The sequence below is a fragment of the Ambystoma mexicanum genome, chromosome 10 (genome assembly GCF_040938575.1).
Source record: "Ambystoma mexicanum isolate Mex_15411 chromosome 10, UKY_AmexF1_1, whole genome shotgun sequence".
NCBI lineage: Eukaryota > Metazoa > Chordata > Amphibia > Caudata > Ambystomatidae > Ambystoma > Ambystoma mexicanum.
The window spans coordinates 695,765,712-695,790,566 of record NC_090932.1 but is presented as its reverse complement, the minus strand read 5'-3'; positions in this window follow the sequence as shown (position 1 = coordinate 695,790,566).

The following is a 24,855-nucleotide window of genomic DNA, read 5'->3' as shown; positions in this document are numbered from 1 at the left end:
GTTGATGTATCGCACAGCGAACATTGCCCCTTTGAAAAAATACACAAAAATGTAATTGATCCTAGAGAAAACTCATGACTGCAAGAGAGCCCACTAACAGTTCCAAATGGTGGACATGCAGCTGCTAAGCTCAATTGACTACTCATGCCTGAGGAAACGTATCCTATCTTGGCACCTAGTCCAGATAGGTGGTATCAAATCCTGAAAGACCTCCGTAGAGGAGACTGAAAAGCCTCCTGCCAATCTAGGCATCCATGAGTCTGAGCCACTAAAGGAGCACCAATTAGACCTCGGGGAACAGAACCCTAACAGCTAGGAAGACAGACTCTTGTGAAGACATTTAGTCTTGGGACATTAATGCCCTATTACGGGAAGGGGAAGAATATATTATCTAACTGTTTAAACCTTTCACACTTAAAATCAGACTACAAAAACCATGACTGTAGCAGGAACACCGCTAACTATTCCAAGAAGAATCATCCAAATCCCTAGGACCTCAAGAGGAACATCACCGTCGACAATACCCTGTGCCAAACTGAAGGGAAGAACATTGGAAAGCGTGCACCCCGTAGTGGAACTGAAGACAACACTCCTGATGACCCCCAGCACTCATCAAAACCTGCTTGCACTTATTGGACCATAGGGGGAGAGGCAAGAAAATGGACAAAGAGAAGAAACCTCTAGCACATGAGACATTACTGAAGGTACCCTAGGGTCTAGCAGGACCCCTGTCGGCACTCCCCCTCCAATTGAGCCGAAAGAACTTCTTTTAGGGTAAAACTGTGCTTGTACTTCTCGAGCAGAAGAGTAATTGTGCACGCCTTTTAAAGCACCTTGCCGGAAATGGATAGAACTCTGGGAGAAAAAAACCACCAAAGGAGCGGGCCCTATCCCCTCCGGGGTACCATCATAACCTTACCTAGAGTCAATTTGGGATGAAGTCACATGAAAAAGGACTTACGCCGTTCTGTAGAAATGTAGGCGCTAGTGATGCCGAGCAGGCAAACCGTTCCCAAAAACCTGTCCCACGGGACTTGCACATCAGCAGGCCATCAGCCAGTTCCGAAAGTCCAGAGACCGGACCCCCCACTTCCAATAACTTGCCTTTACCACTCCTCCAGAACTTATCCACCCTTTATGGGGTGTGTCCCTTTGTTTGGGATCAAAAGTGTACCATGAAGTGGTTGGTCCCTGGATAGGGAGACAATGCATAGCCCCCCTAGCAACGAGATTCAAGGAAAAAATGGGGGACCAGAGTTTCTCTTGTGCCTCCTTGGAGGCAAATCCAGACTTCTGAGCTATCAGAAGAAGAAACAGGGACTGTGGAGAGCAGCTATTAGAACTAAAGAGGAACAGGGCAGGAATGTCGGAACTAGCCCATCTCCCTTTCCTGACCCTTTACCCTGGAAGGGGCGGAGGGGGGGGAGGCGGGGAAGGTATTACTAAAGGATAAAGGGACTGAGTTGTCCTGTACCTAATTGAATAGTAACCTACAGGGAGTTTGCGAAGAAATAATGCTTTGACTTAGCAGTGACTAATTAGGACTGTCTGCAGCACAATTGGCTGATTAGCCAGGTAGGGCTCCCATATGTGTCTAACAACCTTCTCCTTTTATTGGAAGGACGTACAATGAAAAAATGACATCATTTACAGTCAGTATAACCGCAAACCAAGCAGGTATGGGTTAAACCCCTTTAACACACGGCTCCTATTTTCGCTGTAACAGAAGAAAAAACATACTGCGCAAGCGCACACCAAATCTGCTCACCCTAGCAGGGTGTGGCCCCCAGCAGCACTGGAGGGGGAAAACCTTGCACTATAAATCAGGCAAAGCCTGAAGCCGAGCAGGCCGAGGTACGCCGATAGTAAGGCTAATCCGCTGTGGCAAAGAAACTTCAGGTATATCATGGAATGGCGCTTACGCCTAAGCTCTTTTCCCATGGAGTTAAAAAATAAAAACAACATCACCCAAACAGTGTTGGTACTCATTCCTCTACATGAGAAGGATGAAAGGCTGAGATGGCCTTGCTGTAATTCGAACCTGCAGATCACATACACATCGCAGTAGCATGCAAATCCCCCCTCACCTGCGCAACTCCTGAAGCAAAAAACTTCTGAAAGGCAACAGAGGGGCGAGAGGTGGGAGGCACACCAGTGCTCATTTGCCAAAGAACTAACATAATAAAATACGTATGCATGTGATTAAAAATGATATTATTTTTACAACACTTTAAAATTTTAAGTTGGAGGATTACTCGAACTCCCAACCTTTCAGGTAAAGCCACAACACTTACTGACTGTGTCACAGAGACTGGCCCAAAAAAATATAAAATATTTCATAACTTTTCTTAAAATATATATGTACAACCCTCCCCTGAGAGTATTCTTGAACCCTGCGTGCTTTTACTGAAGGACCCAAGCTCTATCTGCTGAGCTATTGCGCGACGGGCCTGAAGCAAAGCTTCTACTTGGCCCGCGTGCGCTGCATATGAAGTGGGCGGGCCTCAAAACTCACAGAGAAATGTTGAAAGAAAGCCGCATACACACACAGAATTTTAAGTATAAAGGCCCACACCGTCAGGTCGGAGGAGAAAAACCTCTGACAGACCCGCGCGTGTAGGCATGGAGGGGGCGGGCTCTAGAAAGCCGACGCGCGTCTGGCCTGAAGCTAAAGCTTCCAGCAGGGCCGCGCTCGTCGGGTTGAAAGGAAGCAGGAACTCTGTTGAAAGCGGAGCTGCTAATAAAAACAAAATACAGCTAAAAATAAAGAGGCAGTCACACACACTTCACAAAATTGAAAGCCTTGGTGACACAAGAATGAACACACTATAATGGCAAAATTAGTGACACCAAAGTGAAGCAGTAAGAGTGTAAATTAAAGTAAACACTATATTCTACACAATAGAACATAACATATATATATAGAATCGTGGTTGGCTCTAGGTGTGGAAACAACCTTTGCTGAGCTCTGTTGTTTTCCAAGCTTACTAATAGGGTTCAGTTGTTGCAAGACCACAGGAACTGTAGGGGTTTAGCCAGTACCCCAATTGTTTGAGTAGAAAGAAAGAGTTTTTCCTGGTTATCTTGCTTAGGTAGTTCAAAGAATAGTTCTAACACAGTGGTAATTGCGATACAGTTTTCGCTTTTATTTGTACTGGTGCTCAGTTGTTTTATCATTCAGTTGGTTATGCATTTGATACTTTTAGGGATAACTGTGTCCCTGGTTTGACAGCGGACACGTGTTTCGACCCGTGGGTCTTTATCAAGGCTGAGGTGCATTAAAAAATCATGTGAAGTGCGTGGTTTGTGACAATTTAGTGACATATATAATTAATTTGGTGCACAGTGGGTGGTGTTTGTGAGAGGTGGAGTGTTAAGCAAGTAAAACAAGGTAATTTGGCACATATGTTTAAAGCAATGGCAATGCATTTTGCGCAGAGGGAGAGAGAAGAAATACAGATGAAGGTTAGCAGGTAAGTGGCTAGAGGTAGTTCAGGTTGAGAAATTGGAGGAGGGATGCCTCTTACCTATTGTGTACAGTCTGTAGCCCCCTGTGGGGTCCTGGTCCGTGGTGATGGGTGGCTGTCCTGTTGAGACAGTGGCTCCTGTTGGGCCCTATAAAGAAAGTAGGTTGATGTTAGCTCAGGCGTGGTGTCTGTTGCCATGTACAAGGTTAATGGAGTCCCCATTATGGGCACCCTTTGTGATCAGTTGCGGGATAACTGGTGCATGGGGGAGTGCACCCAGCTGGTTGGTGAAGCTCCGCGAGTGTCATGGCAGTGGCCTGCCTGGACTTGTGGGGAGAATGCTATGGGCTCGGGGCTCCGAGTTTCGTGTGTCGGCCCAGTAGGGTTGGGCTACATGAGAGGGATACCTCTGTGTGAGCGGGTGCTGGAGTCTACCCGGGATGGAGGGTTAGGCTCTGTATAGCGCCATGAGGGGTATAGGTACCCTTGAGGGGGTACTCTGACCATGCAGTGCAAGCAGGCCGGTGCGCCAGCTCTGTGGTGTGGATGAGTAGGAGGGTGGCGCTGTGGGCAGGGCGGCGTGTGATGAGCCGTGCTGGGCCGGTGGGCGAGGAGGAGTGCTCCGACCTGTCCATGTTGGTTGAACACGCGGACCGGGTCCGGGCGCCGCCCGAGTATGGGTCGGGTGCTGTCTGCTCAGGGGAAGACTTACTTGTTGAGGTGGTCTGTGTACAATAGCGAGGCAGCTCCTGTGAGGTGCCTGGGAGGTGAACCTCCCTTAAATCCCTGCTCATGTGTGCCGAGTCACCTGTGCAGTCACGGCGCATGTGCAGGGGAGTAGTGTCTGCGCTTGAGTTAGTGCGCATGTCATGGATGGGAAGTGGTTCTACTTAACGCATGTGTGCAGGGGTTGGTTGTGTTACGCGAGTTGGTACAACAGTTGGTGTACTGTTATTACGTATGTCCACAATGGTAGTGTGATACTCCGGTCCTTTAAGCGAGGAGAGGATGTCCTGTCGGGAAACTGAGGTGCCGTTGGGCTAGGTGAGGGGCCAGAAGGAATACCGGGAAGGGGTGCGCGCGACGGGCGTGTCAGATGTTCCTTGAATTGTAGGGGGTGGCCGTGTGGCGACATATCCAGGTGGACATGAGGAGCCGTGACAATGTGTCACGAGACGCTATGGGAGAATGCTGATTAAGTGTTCTGTCAGGCTTCGTGAGGACTGTAGGTTAAGGTGTGTCCACATATGGTGGATAAACCTGATAATAAGGCATTAGCCAGAGTTATTAGTGTGCTGTTATGAGGAACCTCCTAGCGTTTTGGAGGTACCAGTGTCCTGCTGTTGGGGTAAACAGTAGGTGCTGTTAAGGCTGCTGGTAGCCGGATTATAAGGTAGGCTGGATGGCCCTGTGGGCAGTGGTGTCCCCATATCTGCGGTCGGTGGAGCCTGTTGTGTTGTCCTGGTAAGCCGGTGGTCAGAAGTGTGGGGGGATAGCCCTTACTGTACTAGGACCATTGTCTGCTACCGTCATTACGCCCATTGTGACAGGGTGGTCAAGGCAGTCCTGATGGATGGCACGGGCCACGGTTGGGTGTTGGGCGGCAAGTAGGTTGTAGTGTCGAGAAGGAGGAGGTTTACAAAAATACATTAAAATCATGATCCTTGTTTAGGCCATTCTTGACACATCCGAAATGGCAGATCAATCTTGCTTCTTCTCGTCTAAGTCTTTTTATTATGTCTCCTCCTCTGGCTCCCAACCTCATGGTTTTTAGTCCGATATATCTTATCAGGCTTTTGTCGTCCATCTGATGGTTCTTCTGCCAGTGGTTGTCTAAAGGCAGTTTCGGGTCTTGTGAGTGGATGCTGTTCATGTGTTCCCTTATCCGAGTTCGTACTTCCCGGATGGTGCTTCCTATGTAAATCTTGTGACATACACAAATTAGTGCATAGATTACATACTTGCTTTTACAATTGAGGTGCTCCATAATTTTGAATGGTGGGCAGCCTGTAAATTTGTCACATTTAGTTTGGGTGGCATATTTGCACATTGAGCAGGTTCCACATTTAGTGAAGCCAATTGGTGTTTGTTTGCTTAGCCAGTCTTGTGCCGAGATGTTTTACTCGGATAGAAAGGATGGGCTGAGTAGGTTTCTTAGTGTCGGTGCTCTGCTGAAAGACATACTTGGGTATGCTTCTAGGCTGGGTTTGATGTGTTCATCCATAAGTAATAGGTCCCAGTGTTTGGCTAGGATTTTTTGGATTGCTTGACTATCCTTATTGTATCTGGTTACAAATCTGATAGTCGGTTTCGCATCTTTCTTCTTAGTTTTAGGCGAGAGTAGTGTTTGTCTTTCAATGGTTGTGGCTTGGTTCCTGGCTTCCGTGATGTACTTGTCGGAGTAGTCTCGGCATTTGAATCTTTGGTCCAGGCTCAACGACAATGATAGTATTACTCATTAAACATGCCAAAAGGAAACATGCAAGAACGGTTATTCTCCTAGAGGAACTCAAAAAGGAAATAGAAGAATATGATGCCCCAAAATCCACAAAAGAGAAAAACCACAAAACAATGTACAGAATCCTTAAAATCATTCATGATGAAGTAAAAATGAGGAAGCTACACAAATTCTTCAGAGATGACAAAGATTATATAGAAGACAGGGTATTTACCTGGCAAGCAAAATTTGATCAAGACAAACCTAAATCTAAAGAAAGCACACCCAACAGCTCAACTGCCAGTTCTGAAGTAGACAGTGAGCTAGAGGAAACAATTGAACCACAGGAACACGCAACAAACAAACAACCAACTAAACTGTCTTTTTTAGAGCAAATCAAGCGACACAAGAAAGCAAGCCGTCTCAAACCACAAAACAAAAAACGGTGTCCTTCGCAGTACCACTAACAAATACAAGAACCCCACAAGAAGAGAGAGAGGAGGAAAACCAGACAAAAGACGCAAGAGAATTGGAAGAGGAAATAGAGCAAAGAAAAACAAGGTCACAATCCCAGAAAACATTGGGACAGAAGAACGACAAAATCTAATCATGAATCTGTCACGTAAGGAACTCACAATCGTAGAGACGAAAGTACTTAACAAGGGACTCTCCTTTTCACCATCAAGCAACAATAACTTTGTGGACATTCAAATTGACCTTTTCAAATTCACATGACGTTTTAAACTGACTAAATTCTTTGCTACAAAATGCAGTTTACAAACCCTGAGAAATCGTACCAGAACTCAGCGCGCTCAATATACGTGATCTGGAGGACATACATCTCCTCAGTACACTAGAAGAAGACCTCAAAAGCAAAAACAAGAATGCATGCAAGAACTCGGGATCCAGAATGTAACTATGAGCATTCCGGAACTCAGAAGCAAATCCAAATTCACTCCACAATTATTTACAGAGAACTATATAGATACATTCCAACAAGCAGTCACCAATGACCTACACAGATTGGAGGACCAACGGAACCATCGGACAAGTAACAAAGACAATCTCTCAAAAGAAGAACAAACCATACTCAAGAACCTACGGGAAGAGACGAATATCATAATCAAGGTGGCCGACAAAGGTGGCAACATCGTAATAATGGAGAAAACGGACTACTTAAAAATGGCACAAAACCACCTCGAAACACCAGGCAACTATGAAAAATTGGACACTAATCCACAGGCAAGAATCCTGAAGGAACACCAAGAACTCCTCAAGCATTACCAAAAAGAAGGGCTCATAACAGAGGAAGAAAATGATTACCTGAGAACGGATCACCCGATCATGTCAACCCTCTACTTCCTGCCCAAAATTCATAAATCCTTTGATACAGTTCCGGAAGGCAGACCGATCATGAGCGGAATAGGAGGGATAACCGAGACACTAGCCAGATTTATCAACAATGTGATACAACCACTAGTCACCAAGATACCAACGTATCTCAGGGACACTATGCACACCTTGGCAATACTGTCACAGATAGAATGGCAACCCAACTTCATAATGGCCACACTAGATGTAAAGGCCCTGTACACATCCATCAATCACGAATTGGCTATAACCAGCCTGGGATATCTTTTGAAACAAGAATCAGCATCACATCTTGAACAAGTGGAGATGACAAAGGCTTTTCTCAAATTCTCATTGACCAACAACATAATCATCTTCAAAGGAGAATTTTTTAAACAAACTAAGGGGATCGCGATGGGAGCCAGCTATGCTCCAGCCCTAGCGAACTGCTTCATGCATTCGTATGAACAGGAACATGCCATGCGAGAAATCAAGTTCACCAGCCAGGTTGTCAACTGGGCACGCTACATAGACAATGTCATCCTCATATGGAGAGGTACCCAAGAAGAACTAACCCAATATGTGGACTACCTGAACCTAAAAAACTATGGTATTGAGCTAAACAGCCACATCAGCAAAGACAAAATCGATTTTCTGGACCTAAGGATTACAATTGAGGACAACAAAATAACAACCAAAACCTTCTGCAAACCAACTGAGGTAAACTCAACCTTACATGCAAAAAGTTGTCACAGGAAAAGTGTCATTCGGAATATCCCAAAAGGGGAATATATCCGCGCCAGAAGAAACTGCAACACCCTAAAACTCTTTACAGATGAATGTGATCTTCTGGACCAAAGATTCAAATGCCGAGGCTACTCCGACAAGTACCTCACGGAAGCCAGGAACCAAGCCACAACCATTGAAAGACAAACACTACTCTCGCCCAAAACTACGAAGAAAGATGCGAAACCAACTATCAGATTTGTAACCAGATACAATAAGGATAGTCAAGCAATCCAAAAAATCCTAGCCAAACACTGGGACCTATTACTTATGGATGAACACATCAAACCCAGCCCAGAAGCATACCCAAGTATGTCTTTCAGCAGAGCACCGACACTAACAAACCTACTCAGCCCATTCTTTCTATCTGGGAAAAACATCTCGGCACGAGACTGGCTAAGCAAACAAACACCAATTGGCTTCACTAAATGTGGAACCTGCTCAATGTGCAAATATGCCACCCAAACTAAATGTGCCAAATTTACAGGCTGCCCACCATTCAAAATCATGGAGCACCTCAATTGTAAAAGCAAGTATGTAATCTATGCACTAATTTGTGTATGTCACAAGATTTACATAGGAAGCACCATCCGGGAAGTATGAACTCGGGTAAGGGAACACATGAACAGCATACACTCACAACTGCCTTTAGCCAACCACTGGCAGAAGAACCTTCAGATGGATGACAAAAGCCTGATAAGACATATCGGACTAAAAACCGTGAGGTAGGGAGCCAGAGGAGGAGACAGAATAAAAAGACTCAGACAAGAAGAAGCAAGATTGATCTGCCATTTCAGATGTGTCAAGAATGGCCTAATCAAGGATCATGATTTTAATGTATTTTTGTAAACCTCCTCCTTCTCGACACTACAACCTACTTGCCGCCCAACACCCAACCGTGGCCCGTGCCACCCATCAGGACTGCCTTGACCACCCTGTCACAATGGGCGTAATGACGGTAGCAGACAATGGTCCTAGTACAGTAAGGGCTATCCCCCCACACTTCTGACCACCGGCTTTCCAGGACAACACAGCAGGCCCCACCGACCACAGATATGGGGACACCACTGTCCACAGGGCCACCCAGCCTACCTTATAATCCGGCTACCAGCAGCCTTAACAGCACCTACTGTTTACCCCAATAGCAGGACACTGGTACCTCCAAAACGCTAGGAGGTTCCTCATAACAGCACACTACCCACTCTGGTTAATGCCTTATTATCAGGTTTATCCATCATATGTGGACACACCTTAACCTACAGTCCTCACGAAGCCTGACAGAACACTTAATCAGCATTCGCCCATAGCGTCTCGTGACACATTGTCATGGCTCCCCATGTCCACCTGGATATGCCGCCACACGGCCACCCCCTACAATTCAAGGAACATCTGACACACCCATCACGCGCACCCCTTCCCGGTATTCTTTCCAGCCCCTCACCTAGCCCAACGGCACCTCAGTTTCCCTCTCCTCGCTTAAACGACAGGAGTATCACACAAACTTTGTGGACATACATAATAACAGTACACCAACTGTTGTACCAACTCGCGTAACACAACCAACCCCTGCACACATGTGTTAAGGAGAACCACTTCCCATCCATGACATGCGCACTAACTCGAGCGCAGACACTACTCCCCTGCACATGAGCCGTGACTGCACAGGTGACTCGGCACACATGAGCAGGGATTTAAGGGAGGTTCACCTCCCAGGCACCTCATAGGAGCTGCCTCGCAATTGCACGCAGACCAGCTCAACAAGTAAGTCTTCCCCTGAGCAGACAGCACCCGACCCATACTCGGGCGGCGCCCGGACTCGGTCCGCGTGTTCAACCAACACAGACTGGTCGGAGCGCTCCTCCTTGCCCACCAGCCCAGCACGGCTCATCACACGCCGCCCTGCCCACAGCGCCACCCTCCTACTCATCCACAACACAGAGCTGGCACACCGGCCTGCTTGCACTGCATGTTCAGAGTACCCCCACAAGGGTACCAATACCCCTCATGGCACTATACAGAGCCTAACCCTCCATCCCGGGCAGACTCAAGCGCCCGCTCGCACAGAGGTATCTCTCTCATGTAGCCCAACCCTACTGGGCCGACACACGAAACTCGGAGCCCCGAGCCCATAGCATTCACCCCATAAGTCCAGGCAGGTCACTGCCCATGACATTCACGGAGCTTCACCAACCAGCTGGGTGCACTCCCCCATGCACCAGTTATCCCGCAACTGATCACAGAGGGTGCCCAAAATGGCGACTCCATTAACCTTGTACATGGCAACAGACACCACACCTGAGCCAACATCAACCTATTTGCTTTATAGGGCCCAATAGGAGCCACTGTCTCAACAGGACAGCCACCCATCACCACAGACCAGGAACCCACAGGGGGCTACAGACTGTACACAATAGGTAAGAGGCATCCCTCCTCCAATATCCCAACCTGAACTACCTCTAATAACTTACCTGCTAACTTTCATCTGTATTTCGTCTCTCTCCCTCTGCTCAAAATGCATTGCCATTGCTTTAAACATATGTGCCAAATTACCTTGTTTTACTTGCTTAACACTCCACCTCTCACAAAAACCACCCACTGTGCACCAAATTAATTATATATGTCACTAAATTGTCACAAACCACGCACTTCACATGATTTTTGAATGCACCTCAGCCTTGATAAAGACCCACGGGTCGAAACACGTGTAGGCTGACAAACCAGGGACACAGTTATCCCTAAATGTATCAAATGCATAACCAACTGAATGATAAAACAACTGAGCACCAGTACAAATAAAAGCGAAAACTGTATCGCAATTACCACTGTGTTAGAACTATTCTTTGAACTACCTAAGCAAGATAGCCAAGAAAAACTCTTTCAACATATATATATAATTTACAATAAATTATAAACATTATAAACATTATGCCCTCTACTGACCAGCATGGAAGGCACAACTAGAAGGAGTGACTTAGCTGTGGTGTCAGCAGCAAAGAAAGAGGAGTTGGGTTTGCTCATTGGCTCCTGCAGGGCATGACCTGTCCTCCATGATGGATTGATTGGGGAGTCCCCCTTGCATTGACATTGAACTCTATTTAGTTCTGTTATTGAAACTTTTTTGTTTGTAAAAGTTTTTCTTTGCTGCTGCGGTTTCAGAGTAAAGATTGTAATGCATAACATGAAGTCTCCTGTCATGCCATAGAATCTAGGGTGTCTACTCTATTTACTCAGGCATGAAAGCTTCGAAGAATAGCCCAAACTCTCAGTTGAGCACCATATTTCTTGTTCAAAACTGATACATATGTGCACTATGTTTTGTTATGCAATGTAAATTGGCTTTGGTATTGCACCCATCTTCCCCTGTGTTATCCAGGAGCCATTTCGCGCCTAGAAACACTTGTGAGCAGGCGCGTTATAAATGACTTATATATATCATGTAAGCCAGAGCCTTGATGCGTGTGGCTTGAGGTGTGTTACGGTTCTGATGCCGCACACTTGTTGTCTATGGTGAGCAGGTATGACTATGAACGAGTTGTCGTAAAAGCAAGCTAATACCATCATTTCAAGTTGGTATGCAGGTTTTTTGTACACCTGCAGAGAGAACATCAAGCTGGAACTAAGGAGTCAATGGCGGCATGTGTCCCAACATGCCCACCTCAATCATAAGACTCTTCATTGTGAGTCGCCCATGCAGAGCCTAGAGAATCAGCAATGAAAGAGGACAATCCCTTTCAAACACACACGCGCGCACGCGAAACAACGAATAAACAATGATGCAGCAAGAGTTTCAACATCCTGCAACATAAACCTGATCAAACACACACCTCTAAATCGATGCAAGACACAGCAATTCACAGAAAGGACTGTGACTAGAAAGAATAAAACTTGTAGTGCTAAGAATTACTGGTAAAGAATCAGGACATTGCCTCCCTAGCCCTCTCTGTTATCCCTGTGCCTGCTATCATCAAGTGAGTCAAATATTGAGATTGGACCAAACGTACACAAACAATGCAATGACCTAGGGATGATGGAAAGAAATCCATTGAAGTTGTATTACTCTAAGCTAAATCATACTAATGGTGTATCAGCTTGGATGCTAGAATCAGCAAAATGTTCATTGATTGTTACCTGGAGGTGGAGCTAATAGTGTTGTATGAATTAAGAGCAAGTGGTCCATGTGGCCATACTACAAATTTCCATCAACGTAGCCCTGACCTTCGCTCAAGAAGCTGCCATACCCCGATCGGAGCACCCTGGATTTTCAGAGGGAGCAGAACCCCTGATATGGTGTATGATAGAGCAATTTTGTCTTTTTGCCACGTACTAATCAAAATGGAGGAATCCACTTCCAGAGGCACCAAAAGAAAGCAATCTTGTCGAGGTACAACCAGAAGGGTTCTCCGGCTATCTAGTCGGGCTAGAGAATCCCTTTCATCCCGAGAGTGGTCAGGAGGAAGGGCAGGCAACACAATGTCCGAAGACCCGTGATTGTGGGAAATGACATTGGGACGGAAGGATGGATCACATCATGGAGTGATGGGTTCAGGGAAACCACAAGATATGGAGGAGTACATTGGAAGGCACTTACTTCCTCTGTCCTGCTCCAGCACCACTCTCCTGTTCATTGATGTACTCTTCTTAACTCTTTCATGCCCCTTGCAATCCTGAGGCAGGCAGTCCAGGTTTAGTACCATTATTGCTAGGAACTTAGGCGACTGTATGGTGTTTGGTCTATTGCTCAACCCACAACTGATCACATTTTTTTTGGATCAAATTATTTTGCCTTTTTTTACCAACAATTTGTAGATGGTTGGTTGGAGTCAGGCAATTTTGTTGGGGGTTGAGTGGTTGTAGGGTGGGTCAAGGGCAGTGATGGAGGGTGGAGAGGATCTCCCCATGCATTCTGTGGTAAAAAGTGTAGTAATAAATCAAGCAAAAATGTGAGCAGTTCAACCCGCCTTTCCTTAGTGATCCTTCTTCAGCTGGGTGGATTGAAAGTATGTCCATCATTCTAACACTCCTCAGTGGGGCATGTGACACCCATGTGCATCCCTTCCAAAGTCCAGAAACCCAAAGTTGTGTGTTTGTCGTGGGAGGTTAGGGGTACACTCTGGTTCTCAGCTGTAAACAACTGCCCAGTGATGTCCTCCTTCATACTTTTTCAAACCTCTTACATTCTTCAGTGAGGCAATCAAGGTGTGGCTGGTGATGCATCATTGGCATTAGGAATGCTGGTCACCATGGTCTTTTCATAGAGCAAGGAACCATTGAATGGTAGGTGGAGGACCACTGGCTTCTGGGAGGCATCCATAATCCAGTCACGCATGGATGTATCATCTCGAAGCAACAGATATTCCCATTGCTAGGGCTGCTGAGAAGACTATATCTAGTGCCAAATCTGACAAGAGTATGACATGCGTGGTGCAAAGATTCCACAGAGGTTGCACAATTTTGTATATATAGGTTCTGGAAATTGGGTGCTATTGATTGCGGTCCCGTTATGCACTGGAGCAGAGAGGCCATTCTCAGAGTGGGAGGGAGCATACAGTTTTGCTTGCCAAGGGAGTATAGCTTCGCCATGAACTTGCAGAGGGTCATATGATCAGGCCCCTTTGATTCACACAGTGTGGGGTCATTCCGAGGTTGGAGGTAAGTAACTGTTCTTACCGGCATGGTGCAAATACTGTGTCTGTGCAGACAGAGCCTGCTAATAGAGGGCTATTACGAACTCACGGGCACAAGCTTTGCGCCATGCCGGTAACGACATTACCGGCATGCTGCTAAAGTCCCGAAAATGGGCCTTAGCGGCATCAAGCAAAGCGCAGATTGCACTACCAGCATGAATCAAGACGGCATTAGCGGCCACCGCTATTAGCGGTGACCGCTATCAGCGGTCACTGCTAATAACGGTCACCATAAATAAGCGGAACCGGAAGTAGTGTCATCGCACAGGGTGGGAAAGAGCATGGCGGCCATCTCCTCAGCAGCCAGGACCTGTAGGATATTGCTGTGTGTCAAATCCAATCCACAACAACACTACAATGCCCGAGGCCGTGAAAAAGGGCGCCTCCCGCCAGCACAAGGAGCGCTTTAATGAGGACGAGTTAACCATGCTTGCGGAGACCCTGCCAGAAAATGCTGATGTCGTGTTTGCCCAGAGCCTCAAGAGGGAGGCTATAATCAGAAAGAAGGAGATCTGGGCACTAGTGGTGCAAAAAGTAAGGGCGGTTGGCAGCACCACCCGCACAACCAAGGACTGCAGGAAGAGGTGGGATAACTTGCGCCTGCGAGTCCGCAACATCCTCTCAGCAAACAGGAGCCAGGCCATGGAAAATGGCCGAGGAGCAAGCTCTCCCATAAAGCTGTCCCGGTGGGAGGATATGTGCAAGCCTGATTGGCATGGAGTCCATTGAAGGCATGGGAGACATGGAGTGTGGTGCCACCTCATCGGCGGAAGGAGGTGAGTGTCCTAGGAAAACACTGTAATGCAGAGTCCGATGATAGTCCACCAATATGTCTGTCCAAAGAGGCAAGCCATGGCCCATTACACACACATTCTCAGCATAGTTGTCGTACGCAGCACAGACACATGCAGATGCCTGCAGCAAGGCAATGCCATACCTTACACAAACCACACTAAGATGTCAATGGCATAAGTCACACTGCATGCAAGCCACAACAAATATGCATGTCACATAGCATACGTCTGCCCCAATATGAGTGACCATGACGTACACCTGCATTACCCACCCGTATAGCAAGCAACGTGATCATCCAAACTCAACTGCCTATTACCCTCAATTGTGTAGATGAGCAATAATACAAATGTATGCATTATGCTTCTCAAACCATCACTCATGCCGTCCCTCTCTTCGACCCCCACAGGCTCAGACCATGACAGCGCGGCCCGTGACTCACCCCCCCAGCCAACCACACTGCGGAAGAGGGCCCAGGATGAGGGCAACAGGCCTTCGACCTCAAAAGCCAAACACAAGCCTCGCCATGCACCACAGAGGAAACCACCTCCGGATGCCACGGCACTGGGACCGCCAAGGGCCGTCGACACAGAACCCGCAATTCCAGTCACACTAGCACAGGACACAGCTGAAGCTGCACTCTCAGCAGAGTCCAGTTCAGTCGGGGAGGCAGCAGCTACAGCACCCCTGTCTGAGGAGGAGGTGCAGGAAGAGGTGTGGGTGCCCGTGGAGGACGACTCCTCCGAACTGCCTCGCACACCAAGTCCGGCACCATCCCCCCAGCTCACATCGGTAGACTCCGACCATGCACCACCCCGGAGCAGTCTAGGGGGGAGTACAACCAAGGGGGCATGAGTCCTATAGGAGAGCCAATAGAAATTGTGCATGACACCCAAGCACCCTCCACCTCCACAGGTGTACCAGCGGGGGTGCAGCGGCAGGAGGAGCTAACTGCCCTGGTGCAACAATTCGTAACTGACAATGCCCAAACAAGGCAAGAGTGGTGCAAAAACACTGCCTCTCTGGGCAAGATCATTGCTGATAACACTAGTAGACTGTGCGAGGAGGTATCAGCCCTGCGGCAGGTCCTCAGCCGCATTGCTGCTGCAATGGAGGCTGAGCGTCTGGCCCCCCAAATGGAGCATGTGGCCACCCCATCGTCCTCGAGCTCCACACAGACTAGCCCACTACGTAGGTCATCGCGCACCCTGCGCCACCCGGACATGCCGCCACCAGATGCAGAGAGTGGCAGAAAGTAGACTGGCCAGCCTGATGAAGGCAATATACACTTGTTGGGACATGTGTGGGGGAGTTGTGAGGGGAGGGGAGGGGAAGGGCGTGAGGGTGTGTGGAGGAGTTGTGGGAGGAGGTAAAGGGGGTGACGGTATGTGGGGGAGTTGTGAGGGGCAAGGGTGTGTGGGGGAGTTGTGGGGGGAGGGGGAGAGCGGTGAGGGTGGTGGAGGGTTAGTGCACTTTCATCTTCATTGGACATTTCAATACACCCGTTGTGTTAAAAAAATAACTTCAGTGGGCATTCATCATTGCGCATGTGTCATTTATTCATATACAGTGCATAGTGTACATGTACCCCCACACCCAGTGCCCTCTGTCCAACTATCATGTAACCCTCTGCAGCCATGTGTGTCAGAAATGTTGTGAAATCACTGACTGACGCACAGCACGTCCCTCCTGTGCATCGGCACCACGATGATGTACAGCCACATCTTCTTCATCCCCTTCATCATCACCAGGTGGTAGCAGTTCAATGTCAGGGGGCAGGGGCACGTTCCATCGAATACACATGTTATGCAGCATGACACATGCCATGATGATCTTGGCCACCTTCTCATGCCTGTGGAGGAGTGCCCCACCCGAACGGCTAAGGCAGCAAAACTGTGCCTTCAACAGGCCAAAGGTCTGCTCAATGACCACACGGGTACGGGTGTGGGATCGATTGTAGTCCTCCTCGTGCTTGTTCCGTGGGTTTCGTCAGGGGTGAGGATCCACGGCTTCAAGGGATAGCCACTGTCACCTGCATGGGAGGCATAAAAAGGCATATGTCAGTCGATTCATGATGGACAGCTGTACTAGTCACACATGCCTACAGATTATCGTTGGTCACATGCACATGTCCCTGGTTGTATGCACACCATTTTTAGGCCCTCAATGTGTCCTGTGCCATGGAATAATGGTGTGGGTTGCATCTTCAATATGATACACAGTGTGCAATGCTGTCTTGTTGCTCATGCATTGTGCACGCATACAGCTGTGTTTGTGTCAAATTTGTGATGTGTTGTGTTCTGTATGATTTTCTGACTGGAAGCGTTGGCAGTAGGCTCTGCAATATTAGGCATTCAGCGCTGATTTTTCCCATGGTGACATGCAGCATTCCTGTGGTTGTGGCGGCCCTTTGACAGACAGTGGATTCCCTTGGTGGTTCTGTTCAATGCACTCCCATGGATGCTTGTCCTGTGTGGTGATTTGCTGGTGAAAGCAACATAGTGCATACTTAATGCATGTTGCTGGATGGTGTTACGGAGGGTGAGGTCCGCTAATGAGTGGTGCACGTGTTGTGGGATGTGGGGTGGTTTACTGTTTGTCATGTTGTGATAGGTGTTGACCTTACTTCATTCCTATGGGATTTGGGTGTCATGGTCTGTTTCAGATGCTTTGGGGGACAGTGTTTAGTGATGTGCACATCGTGCTGTCACATCAACATTGACACCATGGTGGTGTGTGCATCTCTCCCCCCATTTCAGTGCCATGTGCCTGTCATGCAACTTACCAAGCAGCCAGGCATGTCGTCCAGCATGTCGTTCCATGAAGCTTGGTAGAGTGGAGTTCCGCAGGACCATAGAGTCATGAGTTGATCCGGGATATCGGGCACAACAATGTGTGATGATCTTGCCGGCATCACATACCATCTGCACATTGATGGAGTGGTATTGCTTGCGGTTGCGGTACACCACCTCCATGGCATGCAGGACCACCAACTCTGCGTGGGTGCAGTCAAGGGCACCTATACAATTTGGCATGCCTGCCAGTGCATGGAAGCCAACTTTTGTATCAAAAATCTCCTGGGTAGTCCGTGGTAGAGATATGTAGTTCCTTGTGTGCTTGAGGAGGGCATCCAGCACTTGGTTCAGAATGCGAGAAAAAAAGGGTTGTGATATGCCATGCATGTGCCCCACTGTGTGCTGGTAGGTGCCTGTGGCAAGGAAGTGGAGCACCGACACTACCTTCAGTAGAGGGGGGGATGGCAGCGCGTATTTCAATGAAGCTGACAATGTCGTCGTGTATCATGTCCACAATAGTGGTGATGGTGTCCCGGTCCAGACAGTACAGGGTGTGGATCTGCTCAGGGGTTAGGTTGAAAGGACTGGCTCTGATGCGAGGGATTAGGGACTGCCTGCGTGGTACCGCTGGCTGCACTGGTGGGGCATGCTGGGCCTGTCTCACCCTCCTTCTCCTCCTGCGTCTCCTCTGTGGGGCCTGCTGTTGCTGTTGTTGTTGTTGCTGGTGTAGCATTGCAAGCATGTCCTCCAGCTCCAGTATTGCTACTACTATTGGAATCATCCTGGCGTGGGAAGGGGTGTGGTGTGTGGGTGTGCGCCTTTGGTACTGGCCCAGACTCCATTGCCTCCACCTGTGCTGATTGTGTGCACCTGTGGCAGTTGGGACCACTGCGCATAGCATTTTACGGTTGATTCACCATGCCGGCATTACCGGCATGCCGGTATACCCTATTACCGCTTTCATGATGCCGGTATTTGCTTGTCCACCTGACTTGTGATTTCCTCCCATTAACGGCATTCCAGTATTGCCGGTATGTTGGGCTGCGTGCCCGCGCCCATGCTGCTATTAGAGGCACCGTTATTAACGGTGCCTCTAATAATGGGGTCTTAGGTCGGAATATCCCAGAGTGGTATGCGATGCCGGTAATCCTTTACCGGCATCGATTTTCCTTTAGCTCCAACCTCGGAATGACCCCCAGTATCTTGTTTCAAATGTTGGTGATCAGGCGTAGGTCGTTTCTGGCTGACCTTCTGAATTGTTTACAAGTAGGGGATGGATGAAGGTTTAGGTAGGTCCTCTCTGGTAAATCCCATGCACTGGGAAACATGTGTCAACACAGAACCTCTCTGGCGACCTCTTTCGATTTTTCATCCGAGGTAAAGGTCAAAGAACCTCTGGCTTTCCAGATGTTGGGGACTTCAACTACCATCAGTCCTAGTCAGCATAGACAATGGTGAGGAATCAAGGGACTCCTAGTCCACAATATCTGGAGAGCTTCAGGCTGCAAGTCCTTGAGTAAGACTGTCTCCTAGATACATTTGCCTTATATTTTCTTTCCTCTTTTCTCCGCGATTCTCTCCCTAAAGACTGTCAGGAAGCTGAGTAGGATCCACACAGAATAGCCAGAGTGTAATATGTTCAAAGAAAGGCTTATTAGGACTAATTACAGATTTAGCCAAATTAGGGAAAATGCAAAACAAAACTCCAACAGCAAAATGATGGTTTCTCTTTGGTTTAGCAGTTTGAATCTTTAGAATGCGACTCACAATCCATGTTTCCTCCCCAGCAGAGATGATCAATTCAGTCACTTACTGTGCTGGGAGTTTCAGTGTCCCTTCACTTCTTTCCTGTCCATTTGGGCAATGAACTCAGGGTGCCTGCTTCTCATCCTAAGTGTTGCGTAGACCCCTGATCTTGGGTCTCAGGTCCCCGGTGCCTTTGCTGATTGGGCCTCAAAAATGTGGAAGCAGGGGCAGGGTGATGGTAGAAAAAAATGCAAAGCTTTCACCAAGAGCCTGACAGGCTATGTTTGGCTAGAGGCTTGACTTCTGCTTCTGCACCCATCGCTTATTTCCCAAGGCCCCTTCTTAACTCTCCTCCTCAATGTACAATAACAGTCTTATGCCTAAGGGAACATCCTGCACCATAGTCCTGTCCTTTCCAATACATCTCTTTTGTGCACCTCCTTTATCTCTCTGTTTTCTTTACTCCGCTGGGCTCTTTTCTTTTTTGTTTCTTGTTTAACCTCCTCCTTATTTTACCTTCTCTATTCACTGATTTTCTCATGCTTCTCTTCCTCCTAGATATCTCCTTAAGCCCCCTACTGATGTGTTTTTCTTTTGACCAAGTTGTTCCCCATCCTCCTCTTGGATATCTCCACATGGTTCCACTTGTTCTCCACCTGCCTCCTCTGACCCCAGCTTTAGGTATCCATTGCACCTTGTTCCCTCTCCTTTGATGTTTCTCTTACCACCCTTCTTAGATCCTCCTTGCGCCTTAATTTAGATTTTTCCTCCACCTCTCCTCTCTGAACCCCCAACCTCCTCTCCAATGTATCTCTAGCCCTCCACTGCCATCTCCTCTATTCTCCCTGCTTCCTCAGACTCCATTTTCCTCTTGATTGTCTCAACTTCTTTTTCCTTTTCTCCTCGCCCATTATCTCCTCTGCCTCCTGTCTCCTCTTCTCCTCAGCTTCCTTGCTTTTTCACAAGGCTCTTCCACCCTCATGTATTGACCTTAGTCTAGCATCAGCTGTGCTGGGCTAGGCACCTGCTGCCTGTGGCTTTTCACTGCTGGGGTCAATACTTCCAGTAAGACTGTTCTTCGATATTTAATCTCCACCAAATGAAAATTATAATGTACAGTGTCACTACTACACAGACCTGCTTGTAGTAACTGGGAATCTCTTAAGGGGATACTCAAATTAAGTGTGAGCTGCCTGTGGGGGTCCCCTGCCTCAAGCATGTTTCAAGGTGGGGCGTTCCAAGGGATCCCCGGTATACCTTCTGTGGGGCCCAGCATCATATGGTGGCTGGCATCACCCAGCCCAGGTGAACACCGCCACCCCCAAACCCAGGCATAGGCAGAGTCACAAGAGTATCCTGTATAATTTCCCTAATGCACTCCAATATCAGCATCTGCATTTATTTTCGTTCTGGAATTTTGGGGACGGAGACCTGAGAGTGGAGGAAGGAACAGAACTGGACTTGTTTGATTCTATGTGCCTGATTTTTCTGAATGTTTCTGCAAACCTCTTGCCACAGGAGACTATTCGACAAAGGGCAGCTGAAACAATCTTGTCATCCAGACAACTCCTTGGGTATACCTGGACATCACTCCAGAAGATGGTGATAGAGGTGTGCATGGATCTGTCACCATCACTGTCAACTGCTGCACACGCCCCTTAGGCTACACCCCGCAGAACCTTTATGAGCATTGGGTCTTGTACCTTGCTATTCTGCCTAACCTAGCATTTAGGTGAAATCTAGGGTGCCTACTGAACAAGGCACAGCACCCTACTTTAGCTCAACTATAGTTAGATGATGCCAGGCAGGGCTGGAGGAAGTCTTTGTTCCTGCTCTGCATGGAAATGAGGCAACAGCTAGAGGAAGGAAAAATAAGTCCATCATTTTGCCAAAGGGAGCACAGAAAAAAATAAAGATGGATCAGGGCAGTGGATCTATGTTTATATCCCAGATGGAGGGGACATTTAAAAGAGATGTTTGTAGGATACTGGTAGGAAGTCAGATTGGCTTCATGATAGTAAGGACTGGCGCAAAGAAGATCAATGTGTTGTCAATGTGAGATCCTACGGTGTCCTGTTTTACTAGATGAAGGTGATTCATCCCAATGTGCTAATATAAATGGTAAAAAGCTTGGAAAGAGCATTATTTAAGATCTTCCTTGAATAGTTGGTAGAGTGGCAACTCCATGCACAATGGGACGAGATTGTTCCATTCCAGTCCTGCTCCAGAACTGTGCCCCTAGGAACTCTCCTGTATTTTCTCTGTTGACAAATCAAATCAGTTTGAAAAGATCTTTGGGTCCTAGAAGATTGATATTGACTGCTCAGTAACAGTGGATGCCAGTCCAAAGTTGGTGCAATAGCCCCATTTCAAATTATTCTGGGACTCCCCGAGTATCAGAACATTGCTATTTAAGTTTCGTTGAAAAGCACTTTGGCAACATGTTGCAGCTTTCAGTGTTTGCATTTGCAATAACTATTCATGGAAATTCAGTCCAAATCCAACAACTGCACTCACTCCTATGCCCTGTGGGGCACATATGCCAGGGTCACTGAAGTTCATCACCACCACAGGCACATGTGCACCACAGGGCAGGATGTCAAAGGCTCCAAGTAATTCAGAAGATGATGCTAGAAGCCCTTTTCCATGTTCAGGGCGTTTTTATGATATTTCCCTCGGACTAATCCCTGCTTGTCATAGGCTGGCAGGAGAGGATCCGTTTTTTTACTCCCACGCCAAACCTGATGAACAAGCAGTGACCGGTGCGGGTTTAGGACGTGACTTTGTGCCTGTTATCCTGGGCAGGGTGGGTCTTCCAAGAAAGCATCTGTGCACCCTCTACACGTGGGTGTGGTGGGGGGCGGGGGGCATATACAACAAGAGGCAGGGTACCTTTAGGCCTTAGGAAAGTGGAATGGGTACGTTTTAGGGCCCCTATGAGCGGCATGTGGCATTTCTAGAGTTAATGTGAGTGGCACAGAGAAATTAATGGGGAAAGGTGGAGTAGCTTGGGTCCTTTTGGCATTCTGGGGCAATGTGTAGTAATATTGGGAAGTTCTTGGTTGATGTGAGTGATAAGGGGCGATTCTGGGGCACTATGAATGAAATAGGGTTCTAGTTATGGGGCAATGTGAGTCAAATTGATCTATTGAAGGATGCCAGAAACAACACACAAAATGCTTTGTTTATCTTGATTACAATTGCAAGGCAACCTTTAAGTGGACGTTTGGGATGAATAGTTAGGAATGAAAATCATTTTGGCATTTGAAAATGTTTTTATTTATTTTGTATGATATGGTTTACAATCAAACTTTCCATACTGAATGAAAAATATTAAAGAGAAAAAGTAAGACGTATTCAAATTACAATTATAAAATGCACACATAATTCAACAGGTTAGATCCTTTTCCCCTAAACTTGGGATTGGCCACATAACTTAGATGGCATATGTCAAAATTTAGTTGGTAATTTGGTATCACCATTGTTAAATGGAGAGTCTATTAGATGCTGTAGCTACATATTCTACTCTTAATAGGCTAGAAATCAATTCTAAAAAAAATCCTATGTTTTTCAGGTAATACGAACAATCAAAAATATAATTGAACATTTCGTTTTCAGGAGGTAGAAGTGATAATGGAATTTTGTTATTTGGGTTTATATTCGGATGACAAACTAAGCTGCTCACAATTGTACTTGATCAAACACAACATGGCATCCTATTTGATGTCTACCTTAAGAGAATTAAATTTTCATCAATGGGTATATTTCCTGGTTCCCTTAATTAAGATCTACAAACTAAAATGTATCCCTGCCATTCCCTTTGGGCCAAAGCTCTCGCGCTATGGAAAATAATTAATATATTTCTAGCTACACAAGAAGTCTATATCTGGAAACTGGCTCTAGATGTACCTTAGGGTTTATAATCCAATTCATAAGAACTGGAATAGGTACCTTTTCTTTATCTACCTTGGCTTAAAGTAGAGTTGGTTGTTTTAGCTTAAAATATTAAATGCCACTGTCAATACTCTAACTGTTGCATATCTACTCTCCTAAACATAGGGTTCTGACTGGTTTGTTCGTGTATTATTGAACTCTTGTTTGGAGTTGATCCAGTTCCAACGGGGCAGGATCCTTATGTTTCTTCAGTGATTAAAGAACTAAAACACAGAAACCCTCAAATGGATTTGGAATTGAATTATAACTACTTGAAAACAAAGACTATGGCTGATGAATACCCGAATGTATTTCCAGCCACTCAAGCCCCTCAACATTACTTGGCGGTATTTCCTAACTCAGACAAGAGATGGTTATTAATGAAATTTTATTTTAATTTGTTTGAATTCTTTGATGTTTTAGGAGCCAGAAGATGGATCCATAGACATAGAAATAGTTGTAGAGTTTGTAAGACTGTAAAATACCTACTTATGGCGTGTCATGAACTAAGTGAGCAAACAGTATTGTATTTGGGAAATGTGTGGATATGTTCCCTTTTAAGGACTCTGAGGCATTTTGGATTAGAAGTTTAAAGGGCCCAGATATTTGAGCTGTTTTACCTTCTGGTTCAAAATCCAAATTAAGGAAGTGTTGGTTCCCTCCTTGAATTTATTAACTATTTTGACAAATTGTGTTGGTTTTATGTGTGCATTCTATAATCATACTTTAAATTAATGTTTTACCTTTTCTTTTTCTATTTTTTATTCTGCATAGAAGGTTTGTTTGAGATCCATACCATACAAAATAAATAGATGTTTTGTGGGTATTTGGCTAAAAATGTAATTGAAACTTCATCAAATAAAATCTTTCATTGAATTTGATTTTTTACACTGTAATTTTGGGAACGTTAGTATTTAGGATACGTTTGGATGTTTTATTGCAAACATTTGGTCTTGAATTTGTAATGATTGTATATGGATTGTACTACCTTTTAATTCAATGTGCATTTTGATTGGAAGGCAACATCGGCACACAGTTAGTACTAAATAAATAGTTCATTGTAAACAAAATGTGAAAACATTTTAAATAAAAAAAAAATCAAAATAATGAATTACTGAATTGTAAAAAAAAGCAAGTGGTAGTGTCATTAACAGGGGATTAGGAGTAGCTAAAAGTTGACCATGGAATGCTTCTAAAAAGTGCCCTCTTCAGTGCTGTCTGGGTTTTCCGTGGCCATGAAGTAGTTTTAAAGATTCTTTATGTGAGAGAGATTTGGGACCATAAATATAACTTCAATTTAGATCATATGGAGAGATGTGAAAATATCACCGAGTAGTCCTGGTGTGGGGCAATTCCTGAGGTCATACGAAGTGTGATGGAGCAGTTCTGGAGGGAATGTGCGAGGGCTGCACATTCCCTGCTGGCACGCTGCTTGTTCTTTCCGCTTTATTCTGTGGCTAAAGCAGAATACCGGGATGCTGGGCTGTGCTGTGCCGATACCACGCCTGGAAAGGGCGCATCAAAGAGGAAGGGGAGGGGTAAAATCCTGTTGCGTAACTCTCTGGTTAAGTCCCCTGCGGGTAAGGGCACTACCGTTTGGGGCTGTTTTGTGAATGTTTCTGGCGACCAAAAAGAGTTGGACTACGGCTGATGACTTGCACATGGGAGGTAGGGAGCGTGATAGATTAATATTACTCTCCTTATCAAGAGCCTTCATGGGTGCTACTTACTTCATACGTCCTAATTATTTTAGAACGTCTTGACTGTGATTCCTTTCATTGATTAACTGTCACCATACATTGACATTTACCCCTCATCTGGCCTTAGTGGAATATTGTTGACTTTTGCTAGATTTGCAGTAGTAA